We start from the raw sequence: 18,350 nt of genomic DNA, 5'->3' as shown, positions 1-18,350 counted from the left end.
GTCGCAAAACAGGGCCAAATAGAGTTCGCACCCGCGACCACACATGTGTGGGAAGAGAGGTAGAAGAATGTGAAGAAGATGAAGAAGAAGAATGCATTATTCTTTATTCGTCTTCTTGGTCTTTTCTTAATTCACTCGGTCGGCATATGATGTGGATTTGATGTATATTAAAAGATGAACATAAAGACGCAGTCCCCGAGCCAGATAAATTAATCACACGCACCTAAAATCCCGAGCCCGCTGGAAATCGAGCCCGGGGCTCTCTAAACCAAAGGCCAGTACACTGACCATTCAGCCAAGCAACTTGAAACTTGAGACCAGTCCAAGGAAAGAAACTTCAACTTTTTTCTCGAGAATTGCTGAAAATATTCCTCGAATGAAGGGTTGAAGCCCTTGTTTGGCGATGTGAGAAAGAACGCATATTATGTGAAATAGTGTACTAAGCATGTGCGTATAATCAAGAGTATCACTGCCTACCCGGCTTTCTCGCGGCTGCTATCATCTTGTATTCGGGAGATACTGGATTCGAAACCCACTGTCAGCAGCGCTCAAGATGGTTTTCTATGGTTCCCATTTTCACACCAGGCAAATGCTGGGGCTGCACCTTAATTAAGGCCACGTTCGCTTCCTTTTCTCTCCTATCGTCGCCATAAGACCTATCCGTGTCGGTGCGACGTAAAGAAGTCACTACACCGGACGATTTAGAGAGAAAATGAATACGTTTTGGAATGCATTGCATTTGCTCTGATACAATTTCATTCAATATAAGATTCTAACGACAGGTCTACAGATCAAGAAAAAGAAATACATAGAACACATAGCGAATTGTAAATTTTTAAAGGGAAGAAGTCATTATCCGTGAGATGAGTGATGCCAACCGTACCGTAATTGCGGTACACATAGCATAATTCATCTGATTGTACCCTGCCATAATACTCTCATTATGGTATGCAATCATCCCTATTCCATATACAGTATATATTATTAGGCCTAACTGAAAAAACGGATTTTTTTTATTATATGTATCTGTTCAATTTAACTGAATGTAACAATCAAAAAACTCTCATATGATTTTTAGAACTGGTACAGTCTACTACACAACCAACATTTGTAGACTGGTTCAGTTTTAAGCCAGTGAAAGAGAAGTACAAAACTTGTTGGACGAATGGACGTGAATAAAAACCCTGGCTGGACCCAGCCAAACAGGATGTTTAAAGTCGTTGTTCTCATATAAGGGAAATACTTTTTTCCGCGCAGCGGTGCATGAAGTGTAAAAATAACAGTATGTATACTATCAGGGTTCAAATATAACCTTGATATAATATACAATAACTTTTGTGAGTGATGGTTGAAGTGACAAACGCGAAGAATACTTACCACTTGTCTGGAGATAACACATTTCACTTTGCTAGTTGCTTTACGTCGCACCGACACAGATAGGTCTTATTGCGACGATGGGACAAGGAAGGGCTAGGAGTGGGAAGGAAGCGGCCGTGGCCTTAATTAAGGTACAGCCCCAGCATTTGCCTGGTGTGAAAATGGGAAACCACGGAAAACCATTTTCAGGGCTGCCGACAGTGGGGTTCGAACCTACTATCTCCCGAATACTGGATACTGGCCGCACTTAAGCGACTGCAGCTATCGAGCTCGGTACACATTTCACTATCTTACCTCGTTTGTTGGCTGCACAAGAAATATTCGAAACAAAAGATGCCTTGTTTGATGTAAAAAAAATTATTAGCAATTACTCATACCAGGATTTTCCCGATTTTCGTGTAATGCGACGTGTGGCGACTACTGAGAGCGTGTTTTATTACTCAACTGGCCCGGCCGGCGCATCCAACACCTCTCTATCAGTACCGCTCTACTGTCCGGATCCATGACCTTTGTTTATTTATTTATTTATTTATTCAGGATCAGCAACAGCATAACGCCGAATTACAACGATCTGAGCTATGTACAACAGATATGAATCTAAAATGAAAGATATATAAATACTTACAAAGGACACGAATATACACAATAAAAACAGCACAATCATATATAATCCGGCGGGGTCGGCAATTTTAACCATAATTGGTTAATTTCGCTGACACTGGGGCTGGGTGTATGTGTCGTCTTCATCCGCATCACGACGCGCAGATCGCCTACTGGCGTCAAATAAAAGGACCTGCATATGGCGAGCCGAACACTCCCGGCACTAAAAACCTTCATTTCATTTCACCGCTCTACTACACAACCAACACGAGGCGCTAAACTCCGCACAACCATCTGACTGACCCACTCCTGAATTACTGCGATCCTCAGCATCGCTCTTTTTATAGGACTGCACAAGATTCTCGAGAATGTGTCTTGCAGTTTTCGCTTCTTTCCATTGTTAGCCTGCTTCCATCGTCGTCGAAGGAGTTCGTCCAAATTCTGTATCGCCGGCCCTCGAAACCTGTGGCACCATTGCCACGATATCAATCAACTCCCTCACTCTGAGTTGGTTATGCTGGAAACTCACCCTGTAACATATTACTGTGATTGCCCATTTTTACGCCAGATTAAATCTACACTTACAACCTTTTCACTCAAACCCATTCCTATCACAGCTTCGCCGAAAACCAATCTGTTCACTCTCTTACTCACTTAACACTCGAGGAGCAAAGAGAGTCCATACCGAATTTGTAAAAACTAGTAAGTATTAACTCCTTATGGCACTACTCTGCGAAGGTGTACAATGCTCTTCCAAAACAGGCAACAACAATTTCAAAATTTAAACTAAAAATAAATAATCAATGGACAAAAGAAAATGAGCAGTAAATCTTTCAACCAAGTAATGTACAGTGGTATTATGTATTGTATATATATTTGTGAGACTAACGTATTTAGAAATAAGCTATTATTGTATTGTCAATATTTTGTAACTCTGCCAATATTTAATCTTGTATTGCGCCATAAGAGCCTCGGCTCAGGTGCCCTTTCTTGAGTAAATAAAATAAACACACTTAAGAAGACAAATTATTTAAAACCCAACCTTAAGCATTGTACAAGATAGTTTTCAGGGTTCGTGAACTTCACGCGAATGCCAGGATAATATTAAATCCACAGCCGCTCCCTAGATCCAATTAATTAGGAATAAACCCAACAGTAGGGATGCCACTAATTTCAAACATGTAAGTACCTGGAGCTATTGAACAAGATGTCTCAAGTAATGTGGGGTTGCAGATGGTACAGAGTTGCCTTTCTGAGACCAAGTTGGGGGGTTCAATCCCAGTCCAGTCCGGTGGTATTCGAATGTGCTCAAATTAGCCAGCCTCGGTGCGTGAAATAACTCATATGGGACAAAATTTTCGACACCTAACCGTCTTCGGAAACCGAAAATCGATAAAATTAGCGGGACGAAAAGTCATTAACATTATTATTATTATTATTATTATTATTATTATTATTCCTGGTGGTTTTCCGATTGTCTGGGGTCGACACTAGTGTGGAATAAGCCCCACTTTACGGCTGGATGAACTTCCTGACGCCGATCATATGTGGAGGGATGTAGTCACTATTGGGTATTTCTGTGGCCGTAGCAGGTGTGAACTGTCGTATTTAAATGAAAATAAGTATTAATACCAACACGAACACTCAGCCCACGATTTAGAGGAATTAACAAGACGCTTCCAAAAACCCGAGCCCAGCCGGGAATCGAACCCGGAACCCTCTGAATCAAAGACCACTATCACTAAGCTGATTACTGGACGTTGTTATTATTACTAACAAAAACGATCCGACGTACTAATTCAAACCAGGTTAATTCCAAGGGTCAAATGTACCGTAGCTGGGCATAGGCTCCGACTTAATACCGAGGTTACGGATAATGGGAGCCTTTGCTTTGCAGTCCACCAAGGGTTTCAGAGTCTAGATGGAGATGGCTTTTGCAAGAAGTAGGCTATAATAGTTTAATTTGCATGACATTTGCACGAAAATGATACTATCTTACTAGATGATGTTTTGGCTACTATGTAAGGAAGACTTGGTTTCAAATCTCGACTACACTTGAATTTAAGACGGATTTGAGAATAAGTTGTCTGAGTCTCATTGAGACGAGGAGGAAGCTATTTTTTTTCCGAGAATGGCTCGATCTAGAAAACAAATATTAACAGCGCTAGAATCGCATACTTCCTGTAATATCAAGAACCAGCATGCATATGCGCAAATCTTGCTTATCTAATCTCATCTAATCTTATCGAATGACTGATATAAGCTGGGGACCTAACCACTACTGCAGCAGATGGTGCACCGGTGAGCTCATTCTTGCCTTTTTCCATGAAAAGATTTATTGGAAGGTGTGTAAGGATATGTTGCTACAATCTCTTCCTCATCAGTTAAGAGCTTCGTATAATACTGTAGCCTTACTCAGTGGGATACTATAGGAAAACAAGCACAATATTCTTCAAGGATTAGTAGTGAATGCAAATGCAGTCATAGGAACAAAAAGATGAAAGACAAAAGGCTGTATTTAATATATTTAAGTATATCTATATTTTAATAATAATAATAATAATAATAATAATAATAATAATAATAATAGTAATAATAATAATAATAATAATAATCAAACGCAAACGAAAAATAATTGATGCAGTAAGGGTTAATGCACATTCTCAAGTACACATAGCGCTGGCATCACGAAGACCATTCAGGCTAAATACATTCAAAGTGCCGACACCAGCTGTTTGGGAAAAGGCTGGGAAGGAGATCAAGATTAAGACTATTATTGCAGGTACAATAAGAAGCAAGTCATATTCCCTGTGTCAACTTCCACTCAGTGCGAGGCAGGAGGAATGACCTTCGAGCTTGTGGCAAGGCGAGAATGGAACCCACACAACACTGGGGTGCACTGACGAAGATGGTGTTCCTATCAGACAGCAACAAATCTGCGCGCTGAGTGCGCACTAGGTAATCTGAACATATAGGAGGAGAGAGAGCGTTGTTCTCTAAACGCCCCCAACCTGCAGGTGAACGATAAAAACATCCCCAGATTCGTCTACCTACTCAACCCAAACAGGTCCTACCTGCTGACAAGCTGCGCTGCTTAAGGAGGCTCATATTACACTATGCTAACAGGGACCAATTCTCTACATTTTATAATTTACCATTAAAGTAGCCAAATAGATGAACGACTTTTAAAAATATGATCTTAAGCATTTCTTCTTCGTCTGCTTTTGGTGCCATATCCGTTCCGGACATTGTTGGCTGTCATGGCCGCGACTGACGGAGGTTTCCCAACCACGAAATACGACGACGTGCTGGACTTCTGCGCCGAAATGTCTTCCTTTGCATCGTTGGTTCGAAGATGCGACATTTATCTGCATTGAACATTACATTATAATTTCCCTTGTTTGATTATGTCCATCAGTGTCCTCATCCTCAGATGGTGCCGCTTTTTTTTGGGCGTTTCAACCATATATTGGCGTTTAAGTTTCGGCAGTCGTGGAAACTGACGGCAGCAATTACCGCGGCATTTGTTACAGTGTTCTATAGCTACATTTCCGTTCGGATGCTTCAGTTCTGTAATAATGGATAAACATAGAACTTCACCATACTAAGTACTGAGGTCTCTGCAGCACAGAAAAGGTGTTTGTAACCTTGCATTCTCTACTCTATTCTAAAGTAGATTTGTGAATAACAAAGACTTCCACAGAGACCAGGACTGTGACATCTGGTATTCGAAAACGGCACTCGCCTGCAATAGATGGATGTAAGAGAAGGAGGCTTGTACCATCTTGAGGTAGTTCGGATTTCGCCCTTGCAGCCTATGGAATTATTTGATTCTTCATTTTGGTAGAGGATTAACGTAATACTAACTCATAGACGATTTTCGGGAACGCAAGGGTGGGAAAAGGCTAGGATTGGGCATGTAGCGGCCGTGGCCTAAATTAAGAATTTGCCTGGTGTGAAAATGGATAAACACGGAGAACCATGATCAGGGCCGCGGAATGCAGACTCACAACTCATAGCCAACTCCCTCACTTGTCCGCAGCAAAAAGAAACTCTTATGCTTTCTGAACTCTGGCTGCATAATTTCTGACGTGTCTCCGCTTTTCGTGACGTTCAAAGGCCTATGACAGTTCCCCCGTTGTGAAATTAGAGGAGTCATATTCAGACACGCACAATACTGAAGAACTGGTGAACTTTCGTCTCAAGTATTAAATAAAATGTCCCTCCACCCCTGTATTCAGGGTAGAAGTAACAGGGTGACGGTAAAGGAGCCTAACATCTTACTGGCAATCGTCACCAGTAAGAGTCGTCACTCATTTTTCGTGCAACTCCACAGTTTACGTCACCTGCGAGGAAATTCTCGGAAGATGGCCACGAAGCGGAACACTGGGGCAACAAGGAGGAGCAACGAAACCGTTGGGAGCAACAAGGCCACATCAGATGGCGCACATATGTACAGAGTATATCGAAAAACGTCAGTATTAAAGGAGATAGCAGGCAGCTCGATATTACGATAATATCAATAAATTGAGCACTAATTTGCCAGCTGATGAAGAATTTCCCTTGTTTATCGGAATATGTTTTTAGTACGAAGAAGCAATTTAGCCTAGACCAGATATTCTGTGATTTCATACATCACGTCTCTCATTCTCAGCTTACATCTTCCGAGCTGCGGCATGATTAAAAATGATGATGACGTTTGTTTTATGAGGTACTGACTGAAAACAACAGTAAAGTTTTGTTTCCGGAGAGAGCTCTTACTTCGTCCGGCTCTTCTACAGAGAAGTTCGATAAACAGTAAAAGGATACACCCATTCGAGATAACGTCACTGAGTACAGAATGAGTTTTAAGTTGCACTGTTGGCCAACCTGGAAGTGTTTAGCAAGGTTTTTCACATCAACTCCAGGCGAATGCAGGGACGGTGCCGAGTTCATTTCCTATAATATTCTGCCCTCTAGAAATTATACATAGGTACACACCGGTACACAGCGCACACCACAGAAACACCACATAGAGCGACTACGCCAGAGACAAGAAAAGAAAAAGAATGCTTTACGTCCCCCTTTCACGGATTCCGGAGATGTGGAAACTTTGTCCCGCAAGAATTCTTTAACGACACACCTGAGCACCTTTAAAAAGCACTGGACTGAGCGGCAGTCGAACCCACCAATCTGGGCTCCGACAATTACAATTAACCTGTTTATTATTATTAATATTATTATAGACTGCCTCTGTGGTGTAGTGGTTAGTGTTTAATAATTTAGTGTGGCTATTTCTAGCCGGGTGCAGCCCTTGTAGGGCAGACCCTCCGATGAGGGTGGGCGGCATCTCCCATGTGTATGTTATTGTGGTGGAGGATAGTGTTATGTGTGGTGTGTGAGTTGCAGGGATATTCACCCAGCCCCCGAGCCAATGGATTGAAGCAATGAAGGTTAAAATCCACGACCCGGCCGAGAATGGAACCGTGGACCCTCTAAACCGAAGGCCAGTACGCTGACCATTCAGTCAACGAGCCGGACAAAGTAAACTCGTGTCCTCATCCCGAGATGGTGCAGCTCTTCAGCCCTCCTGCAGTACCGTTACACTACGGAGGCGGACAGTGGTTAGTGTGATTAGCTGCCACTCCCGGAGACCCGGGTTGGATTCCTGGCTCTGCCACGAGAGTGATACGAGGACTGGAACCGGTTCCACGCAGCCTCGGGAGGTAAACTGAGTACAGAAGTGTTCGATTCCCACCTCAGCCATCCTCGAAGTCATTTTCCGCGGTTTGCCAATTCTCCTTCAGGCAAATACCGGATTGGTAACTAACATAAGGCTACGGCCGCTTCCTTTCCTCTTCCTTGTCTATCCCCTCCGATCTTCCCTTCCCTCCACAAGGCCACTGCTCAACAAAGAGTTGAGGCCGCCTTGGCGAGGTACTGGTCCTCCTTCCCAGTTGTAGTCCGGCGACCGAATGTCTCACGATCCATGACACTGCCCTCGAGGTGGAATCGCTCGCTGAGTTCGAGGGAAGAACCAACCCCGAAAGGAGAAAGGCTGAAGAAAGAAAGAATATTATTAGTATTATTATCGTCGTCCTTAGCATCACGTGAATGGAGTCGAGCACCAAGGCAGATTCCAGGCAATTAGATTGGAAATGCGGGTGAAGTGTAGTATGTTACACATGGGCACGGCACGGGGAAGCGAGTTTTATTAAAGGAAACGGACCAATGCCCGTATGAATACGCTAGCTGTGATTGCGAGATTGCGAAATACACCAGCAGTAGCACCTGGTCGCTAGATCCCAAGGTTAAACACAATTTACTATTCTCTTTGGCATCAAGGATACTGCATAGTAAATCTCTACTAATATTGCCAACTCCCGTATCTTTCGTACTTCAAGGCCAAACCTGTCATTCCTACAGCACCTGAGTAGCCGACAGGAAAGTAGCGCACTGTACCGGGAGAACTCAGTGTGGACTGCCAAGACAGGGATAATGTTCTCTCTTTTTACTTGTTGCTACCGACACAGATAGGTCTCAAGGCGACGATGCGATAGGAAAAGGCAGGAGTGGGAAGAAAGCAGCCGTGGTGTTGAATTAGGTGCAGCCACAACTAGCATTTGCCAGGAGTGAAAATGGGAAACCACGGACAACAGGGTTGCCGGGTTCGCACGCACTATCTCCCGAACACAGTTTCATCTTCTAAGCCACGATTTCTAGCGCTATCGGAACAATGAATGTAGAATGCAACTTTCGCGAAACCGAGAGAGTTACCCGGCCATTCGGGAGATAGTGGCTTCGAACCACACTGTTGGTAGCCCTGAGGATGGTTATCCGTGGTTTCCCATTTTCGTATCAGGCAAATGCTGGGAAAGTATCTTAATTAAAGGCGCGGCCGCCCTTTCCTCTCCCATCGTCGACGTAAGACCTATTTGTAGCGGTGCGACGTAAAGCAAATTGTAACAAAAATATGTGGCGAAAGGAATTAATCTTCTTCGTCCGGCCTTTTCCAAATTACCCGGGGACGAGACTTCAATTTGAATTTAGCCCAGTCTTACGGCCAACCGTATGTGGATTGCGTGGTTCCCTGGTGGTTGACGGTGTGGTATGTTGTATGTAACTAAAGCCGTGTATTAAGACGTACACAAACACCCAGCCCTCGAGCTAGAGCAATTAACCAATGTTAAAATTCCAGACACGGGACCATCTGAACCGTAAAACACTACTCTGATCATTTAGCCAAGGAGCCGAGTTTTCTTTTTTCATAACAGTAGGGTACACTTTATAATTAATAAAAATCTTTATACTGATAGCTCTAGGGAACATTTTATATGCACATGAGGGCTCACCCCTTTTCCTAAACCTTCCATGTTTCTGCTCACAACTGTGGTAAATAAATAACACTAATACTCCATGTTTTGTAAGATTTAAATTATTCAGACTTCCAAAACTTGAATTTTGTATTCAAAACTTGCACGACATTTTTTTCTTTCTCCAATAACATCTCCACTAGTAGTGTATGTACCGTGAGCCTCTGTGGTAAAGTGGTTAGTGTGATTAGCTGCCACCGCCGGAAGCCCGGGTTCGATTCCCAGCCCTGGCACGAAATTCGAAAAGTGTACGCGAACTGGAACGTGGTTCACTCAGCCTCGGGTGGTCAACTGAACAGAGGGATTTCGATTCCATCCTCGAAATGGTTTTCCGTCGTTTCCCACCTCCTATCCAAGCAAATGCTGGGATGGTACCTAACTTAAGGCCACGGCCGCCTCCTTCCCTCATCCTTGTCTATCTTTTCCAAACTTCCCATCCTCCACAAGGCATCGCGGGCGAGGTACTGGTCCTCCTTCCCAGATGTATCCCGGACCAAATCTCAGGCTCCTTGAGGCGGTTGAGGTGGGGATCCTCACAGAGTCCGAGGTAAAAACCAACCTTGGAGAGTATACGGATTAAATTCTAATATTAAATCAAATCTCTTGTTTCTAGGGCCACTAAATACTTGTACAGTTTTCGAGACATTGAGCTGCAGTACATTTGCGTGCTGGTGTACTTCAGATACCATCGAAATGAACCGAGAACGAACCCCACCTGGGTCACTCGAAAACTAACAATCCGCCTGGATGTCAAAGTTTGAGCCGGTAGCCCCATAGCTTGTAAGTTATGCCATTTCAAAAGTTCGAAGGAATTCCACCGGAGATGACAGCATACTGTAACGGTATTGTTTCATGTGAAGTTTCCTCAAATGTGTCTTGATCGGGGATGAAAATGACATATTTCTTTTCACAAATACATGCAGCCTCAACTTAGCGGACAGAGAGCAAAGTCAGCGGGCATCGAGTCGCAGTTGTTTATCAGAGTTAGGAGCAATAAACAGTGCAATGTCAGCTTGATATCAAAGAATGCGATGAAGTTATTTGCTATTTTGCTTTACGTCGCACCGACACAGATAAGTCTACCATTTTTTTAATTTTTATTTTTGCTATTTGCTTTACGTCGCACTGGCACAGATATGTGTTATGGCGACGATGGGATAGGAAAGTCCTAGGAATTGGAAGGAAGCGGCCTACCTGGTGTGAAAATGGGAAACCAGGGAAAACCATCTTCAGGGCTGCCGATAGTGGGGCTCGAACCCACTATCCCCCGATTACTGGATACTCTCCGGACTTACGCGAGCTCGGTTTTCCAATGTTTGACACTTGTATAAATATACTATGTTTTAAACATCATACCTATTTAAATTAACATATCACGAATTAACCAAGGAATCACGAACATACCATACCCTTTTTTCTCTACCGTGTTAGATGACTCCGAAGTACCGTCAATACAAAAAAGAAAATTTGTTTAAACCAGTAAAGCTGGTAAAGGAGCAAAACTACTCTTTTTATAAAGAGTGTGAGGTGTTTTTAGAAGACGATGTCAGGTACTGTACTAGGCTTTATGGAACAACGAATATATTCTGGATATGAAGGAACTGGGATTCAGTTTGACAGTTTTGCAAATGTGAAAGTTTTCTACTGTATATTTTGACTAACTTACGGCTACTGTGACATGATCTTTGTGACGGGTAGTTGCTTTATAGTCGTCAACTGCCTCCCACCCCTATGCTAATTGTATTTTCTCTTCACATAGTTGTAATGGTTGTTTGATAAAATAAGGGATACTATAATTTTACAGAATAAATAACGGTGTTAGTATTTTATTAGACTATTTATGCCATCACGATCTTAGCAAGGTACAATAATGGAATTACCAAGGATATCACGAAATAACAAATTGTTGTCAGGTGAGAAAAAGGGTGTAAGTTGCAAAGAAAAGATTAACTTAAACTATTATTTTATTCATAAATATTAACGACTAAACTGTCAGTCTAATGAAACACAACTTGAAAATTTTATATTATGCACACGATTTTACGATATATGAATAATTTTCAGATTTTATTTCTTTATAAACGTTATTGAATATGTTTTGATATTGAAAATATTTCGTTTGCAATCAATTGATTTTATATCCTTCTAATATACCGTGTGTTCTTTAAAAACTTCCCACCTTGAATATGTTTTTTTCCTTATTGAGGAAAAGCACATCAATTTAGTTTTCAAGGGGGAAGTTCAAAACCACTAACCCAAACATAACCCCATGGCGCAAGAGCCCCGAAGGGCCATGGCCTAGTAAGCGTCCACTGCTCAGGCCAAAGGCCTGCATAATACGAGGTGTCGTGTGGTCAGCATGACGAATCCTCTCGCCCGTTATTCTTCCCTTCCTAGACCGGAGCCGTCATCTCAACGTCAGATAACTCCTCAACTGTAATAACGTAGATTGAGTGGACCTCGAACCAGCCCTCAGATCCAGGTAAAAATCAATGATCTGGCCGGGAATCGAACTTGAAGCCTCCGGGTAAGAGGCAGGCGCACTACCCCTACACTGCTGTGCCAGCAGTTCAAAGCCACTGCTGATTTAATTTTAGTCTATATAGCGTCCACGAAATAAAACCACTGCCGCCTCTGTGGTGTAGTGGTTAGTGTGATTAGCTACCACCCCCGGAGGCCCGGATTCGAATACCGGTCTTTCTACGAAATTTGAGAAGAGGAACGAGGGCTGGAACGGGGTCCACTCAGCCTCGGCAGGTCAAGTGAATAGAGGGGAGATGGGTTCGATTCACAACTCAGCCATCCTCTTGTTTTCCGTAGTTTCCCACTTCTCGTCCAGGCAAATGCGGGCAGGGTACCTAACTTTAGGACACGGTCGCTTCCTTCCCTCTCCCTTGTCTATCCCTTCCAATCTTCCAATTCCCGAAGGACCCTGTTGAGCATAGCAGGTGAGGCCGCTTGAGCGATACACTGGTCCTCCCTCCCGGTTGTATCCCCCGACCAAGTCTCACGCTCCAGGACACTGCCCTTGAGGCGGTAGAGGTGGGATCCCTCGCTGAATCCAAGGGAAAACCAACTCTGGAGGGAAAACGGATTAAGAAAGGAAGGAAGGAAGGAAGGAAGGAAGGAAGGAAGGAAGGAAGAACGGACGGTAGGTACATAAGTGTTAATTTGTTCAAGTATGAAATGCAACGGGCCCGCACAGCAGTCGCTCCGGGCACTGAGCCTGCACAGTAGTCACTATAGCGGTGACCTCGAGGAGAACTAACTGGCCATGTTATATGTGTGTTTTACAGGATGCTACGAAAAAGTGAGATCACAGTAGGGAGTAGAGGGAAAAAAGGAACTAATGATGCCAGGGCAAGTGAGCTAGTATCTTGCGCAACTCCCTGTTCCAGGAGTAACCTTGCATAGAGACAACGCGGAAGTGGTTTTTAAAGGGGCTTGGCATTCTACCGCTGTACTTAGTTCAAGGTTACTCAATACACGCTCCCTTAACACACAGCTATGCTCTTGTTTACGTTTTCACGGCTTCGAGTATGATGACAGCTTGCTTTGTTTCCTTACACACCGAGCTCGATAGCTGCAGTCGCTTAAGTGCGGCCAGTATCCAGTAAACGGGAGATAGTGGGTTCGAACCCCACTGTCGGCAGCACAGAAGATGGTTTTTGGCGGTTTCCAATGTTCACACCAGGCAAATGCTGGGGCTGTACCTTCCCACTCCTTGCCATATCCTGTCCCATCATCGGCATAAGACATAACTGTGTCGGTGAGACGTAAAGCAAATTGAAAAAAAAAAGTTTTCTTACCAGTAATCACGGGGCTCTAACAATGCACAGAGGGTTGAATAAAATGATATCATGCTTTACTATTTCAGCCCAAAGATTTTTATTTTAATTTGGGTCTTTTTTTACCAACCCGGCATTTGGTTGGAGTTGAAATAGGAAACTATTTTCAAATAATTCAAGGACTACAGAGCTATCCGTGAGCGCCGGGCTGAGTAGCACAGTCCTTAAGTTGGCGGGTTCAGTCCGGTGGTCAGCGTCGTGTCCGTAGATTTTCTGGAACGTTAAGGAACTCCTATAGGACAAATTTCTGGAACCTCAGCGTCTTAGAAAATCGTAGAAGTAGTTAGTGGGATGTAAAACCACTAATATTATTATTGCTCGAAATGCGGAGCTGTTTGAATAGACGAAGGAAACCTAGCAGAATTTAAAAGCCTGAATTAAATGTGTACAGTATCAGTGTGTACGTACATCCCAGAAGTGGAGCTGTGCTGGGCATTTAGCAACGCCTAATCCCCAGTAATGGAATTGTGTCCGAGAATATAGTGAGGCAAACTGTGGACGAAAAGTGACCAAGATAGAAAAACCTGGCGGCCTTTGCTCCCAAAGAGGATTGATCCCTGATGATGATGATGATGATGATGATGATGGTAATGCTGAATATAGCCACAAGGTTATACGCTACCCTGATCAAATGGGGCATTAGAAGATTTCAGTACTTCGCTTCCTCCTAGTTGAATTTTCTCTATGCCTTATTTATTCGTAATTCATTGTAGCAATTATGGATCGACGAAGGGCCAATGTCCCATCTGACCGAAGAGAAGAGAGAAAAGCTCATACTGGATATAACTTTCAATATTCCCTTTTTGTTGCAGGCTTTTACGCATTAAAGTGAGTTGATTTTCCACCTTGTAGAGAGAAGTGGTTCGTGACGTCATACTCCAGTTGGACATCATGTTTTCCCGGCAGAGTTACAGCGTATGAAGGTCAAGAGACTAATAGGAAGGAAGGAATACTTCCAAGAAAAATAAAATAATGTCATTTACATAATACCTCTTCAACTGATCTATGTTTGAATCGACATGTTGGGAGGGGTGCCAGAATTTTGTTTGTAGGTGATCTTTTAACTCATTCAACTACAATAATCGGCACAAGTTTTATCGAGTATTCAGACCGGAAATTCTTCTGTGACTATGGATTTAATTAGACACAGTGCAACGACTAAGCTCTATGAACTACAGTCATCGGAAAACCAGGTTCAATTCCCAGTATTGCCAGAAATTTAATATTGACTGGAGGGTGATTAAAATGTGCATGGGGATTGGTGATTTGCTCTACCTAGGGACCTACTTTCTTAAATTTTAATTTTGTAAATTAATGATACGTTTACATGGCGCAATGATGTGTTTGGGTACAGAATAGTACCCATTACTGAGAGTCTTAATCACTACCTCGCTTGCATTCGAACCACACCATCGTAAGTTTTAAGATACATTTCCGTGGTTCCCCGTTTTCATACTAGGTAAAACTTGGGGCTATCCCTTTCCATTCCGGCGTCGCTGATTACATTAGCAAAAACTATTTGATATTACAACTAAATTCTTCTTCGTGTAAGCGACATGCAAATCCTTTGGAATTAAATAAATAAATACAGTACATACATAGTCTACATAAATATATATAAATAACCTAACTGCTGTTAGAAATTACAGCTGATACTGGCCACGCACAAGTTTGACAAGCGTGGGCAGGAAAGGGGAAAAGGGTTAGGGGTAGCGAATAGAGCAGGGGATCAGAGAAATGGAAGGGAACATGAATAAGGGGGCAGGTAGGAATGGGGTATATACGTGAAGAGATGAAAATGAAAATCCATAGCATGTTTCCAGTCATTCGACCGGGTCAGGAATGGAATGAATGAAGCCCCCATCTAGCGGCGAGGATGGGAATAGTGCAGCCTGCCGAAGCCTGTCGCACTTCTCTGGGGTAATGATTAATGAATGACAGGTGAAATGAAATGATACTGGGGAGGGTTGTGTCTTGATTGCGAACAAGGCAAAAACCGTCCAGATTCCGAACAACTAAATATACCCTGTCCAGATTGCGAACAAGAGATTAGTGTTGACGTGAGATACATAAAACAGATACAATTTTCAAAACAGTCTCATATGTAATTTTTGTCCTAGTAGTATTAACATGAACTGGTACATTGGGATGTTTTAGATAACCTAACCATATTTAAAAAAAATATTTTTCTTATTGGAAATGTTTAATAATTTAGTTTAAAGTAATCTTACCATTTAGCAGATTATCTTTTTTAATGTATAACATAACTAGAGGGGTAGTTGTATATGGTGGATTGGTGAGAGTTGTATTATTATTATTATTATTATTATTATTATTATTATGTGCGTATGGACCCAATGGATCACGCAAAGCTCTAACAATTCTGTTTTCTGAGTTGCCAAACACCTCTCATCCTTTCTCCATACTTTCTCTTCTCTTCTTCGTTCTTCTGTCCACTTTGCTCCAGTCTCCTTTTTCACTTCGTTCGCTGGTTGCACTTTCCATCCGTTAATTTTTTTCCTATAGAGGTTTCTGTCCGCAGTGTCAGTTGAGTTCATCTGGGCTTTTTCCAGACCCTTCTTCACTTCCAGTACCCATGGAATATTTTTTAGATGTTCTATATAGGTGAGAATCTTGTGTGTCAGTCTACTTGCCGGCAGTCTACGAACGTGCCCATAAAATTTCAGACTTTTTTGCGGATGTCTGCTGCAATGTTGGAAAGCTCTTCTGTCACCTTGCGTGTTCTCAGTCTATACCTATCTACTGTTTTCCGGGGGCAGAGAATTTTCCTAAGGATTCTTCTTTCTCCCTTTAAATGTTTTCTAGGTCACCTTTCCCGTTCAATGTAAGGGTCTGGCTGGCATTAAGACTTCGGGCTTGATTACTGTATTATAATGTCTGATCCTTGCATGGCGAGACAAGCACTTTCTATTGTATATGTTGTGAACCCTACCGTAGGCTTTCCGAAGTTTTTTAGGCGAATTTTCTTGGCAGCTTCCTCGCTTCCCGTTGGTTCAAGTATTTCTCCCAAGTACTTGAAGTGTGGTACTCGGTTGATTTGCCCATATGTCGTGTTCAAATTTTGCAAGTCAATTTTGAGCAGAAGAACTTGGTCTTTTCAAAGGAAATTTGTAGGCCAACCTTTCCAGCACATTCGCTAAGGGTTTCAGATTGTTTGACGGCTGTGACTACATCATCTGTCAGTATGGCGAGCTCATCTGCAAAAGTGAGACAGGATATCTCAATGCCGTCTTTGGGTCGTCCTAGTCGTATGGGGCGCCAGTATCCCATGTCTTTCAATGCCTTCTCCCACTCGCGGATGACTTTGTCTAGGACGAGGTTGTAAAGGAACGTTAGGCCGTCACCTTGTCGGACGCCAGTTTTAATCGGGAATGGTTCAAAAATCTCCCCCATGAATTTAACTTCGGCGATAGTGTCAGTGAGTGTTGCCTTGATGAGGTTGCGGGTCATGCAGTCAAGGCCCAGTTCCTCAAGTATAACGAAGAGAGACTGTCGATCAACCGAGTCGTACGCTTTCCTGAAGTCAACAAAACTGCAGATTGTTCATCAATGTTTTGTATTTAAGTGTTGCCTACAGTTGAACATTTGTTCTGCACACGAGCGACCAGTGCGGAAGGCTGCTTGATAATCGCCAATACTTTGTTCAAGTTGTTCTTGCGTTCTGTTCAAAAGGCAAGCTGACACAATTTTGTATGCCACTAGGAGAAGAGAAATGCCCCTGTAATTGATCACGTCAGTCTTATCTCCCTTTTCGTGTAATGAGTGGATGAGGGCGCACTTCCAGTCCTGAGGTAATTCTTCCGATTGCTAGATATTTGTAATGATTTGAAGATTTCCTTTAGGGAGTTAGGTCCAAGATTTTTCAGGAGTTCCGCAATGATCCCATCTTCTCCAGAAGTCCTATTGCTTTTAACTTTGAGGATGTGGCCGGGGATTTCTTCCTCTGTCGGTGGTGGAGAGTCTGGGAAAGTTTGCCATGGGGGTTCTTGTAAGGGGCTCTGGACAGTGCTGGTTCCTGACAATATTACTGAGTGCAAGTTTTCTATCTGATCTTTTGAAAGCCAGGTTTTGAGGAGCATACCCACGGACGTGTCCTCCGAATTCCCTGTAGAAATCTCGTGTGTTGCAGTTACGAAAGTTATATTCAATCGAGTCCAGTTGTTGATTCATGTGTTTTCTCTTGACCTACCTGATGATTTTGGCTACTCCTTTTCTATTTTCATTGAAATATGTTTGGTTTTCTGGTGATTTCTTGCTGTTGTATTTCTTGAATGCTTCTTCTCGTTCCTTCAAGGCACGTTCACATTCAGAATTCCACCAAGGGTGTTTTGTATTCTTTTTCAAGGGAATTTTCTCTCGAGCTTTCTGAATGATTTTGTTGCGGAATTTCTCCCAGGTGTCTGCATGTTCCCTTTCCCACACTTCTTGCAGATTAGTGTTTCCAATCTGTGTCGTGTCAAACTTCGGCATGTGTGGCCTCTTATGGTGAATTTTCTTCGGGGTGAATTTTACCTTTATTCTCACTAGGTAGTGATCGGAATCTACGTTTGCTCCTCGGCGTACCTGTACACTGTGTACCTCTCTCTGCACGGGATGAGAGATGGCAATGTCATTGATTTGAAATTCACCAATCCCTGGAACGGGAGACCTCCAGGTCTTCTGTTTCCGTGGTGATTTTCTCAGAGAAGTTGACATGATTTTAAGGTTGGTGTGTTGACACAGTTCAATGAGTCTCAACCCGTTTTTGTTAGTGGATTTGTGAGCAGGGAATTTGCCAACAGTTTTCTGGTGTTCGTTATCTTTGCCAATTTGTGCGTTAATGTAGCCTCTGTTGGAATCTTCGCCATGATTTTCTCAAGTTTAGCCCAGAATGCATCAGTTCTTTGCGGTTCTTTTTTATTGTCCGCGTTAGCAGGTGGATGTACATTCACCATTCTATATTTCTTGTTGGCACATTGGATTCGCATTGTCACGAGCCGGTTGCTTGTGGGAGTGACTTCATTTATTGAGTCCACTGTACTATACTTTTGTGTACCATAAAGGCCATTCCTAGTAAGGGAGTTCCCTTAGCAACTCTCCGGTCCGTTTTACTCTTGAAGATCCGGTAGTTTCCATAATTAGTTGTGTCCTCATCAGTGAATCTCGATTCCTG

General features: G+C 42.9%; 1 protein-coding gene across 1 annotated transcript in view; it reads right to left on the bottom strand.

Moving 5' to 3' along the window:
• LOC136863417 (uncharacterized) overlaps positions 1 to 18,350 on the bottom strand; it is a 61,143-nt gene that overhangs the window by 29,612 nt on the left and 13,181 nt on the right. The gene's annotated exons all lie outside the window — the stretch shown is intronic.

This window comes from Anabrus simplex, chromosome 2 (assembly GCF_040414725.1).
Source record: "Anabrus simplex isolate iqAnaSimp1 chromosome 2, ASM4041472v1, whole genome shotgun sequence".
Lineage (NCBI taxonomy): Eukaryota > Metazoa > Arthropoda > Insecta > Orthoptera > Tettigoniidae > Anabrus > Anabrus simplex.
The sequence above is the reverse complement of the archived record's forward strand: the minus strand, read 5'-3'. Positions and strand labels throughout refer to the sequence as shown.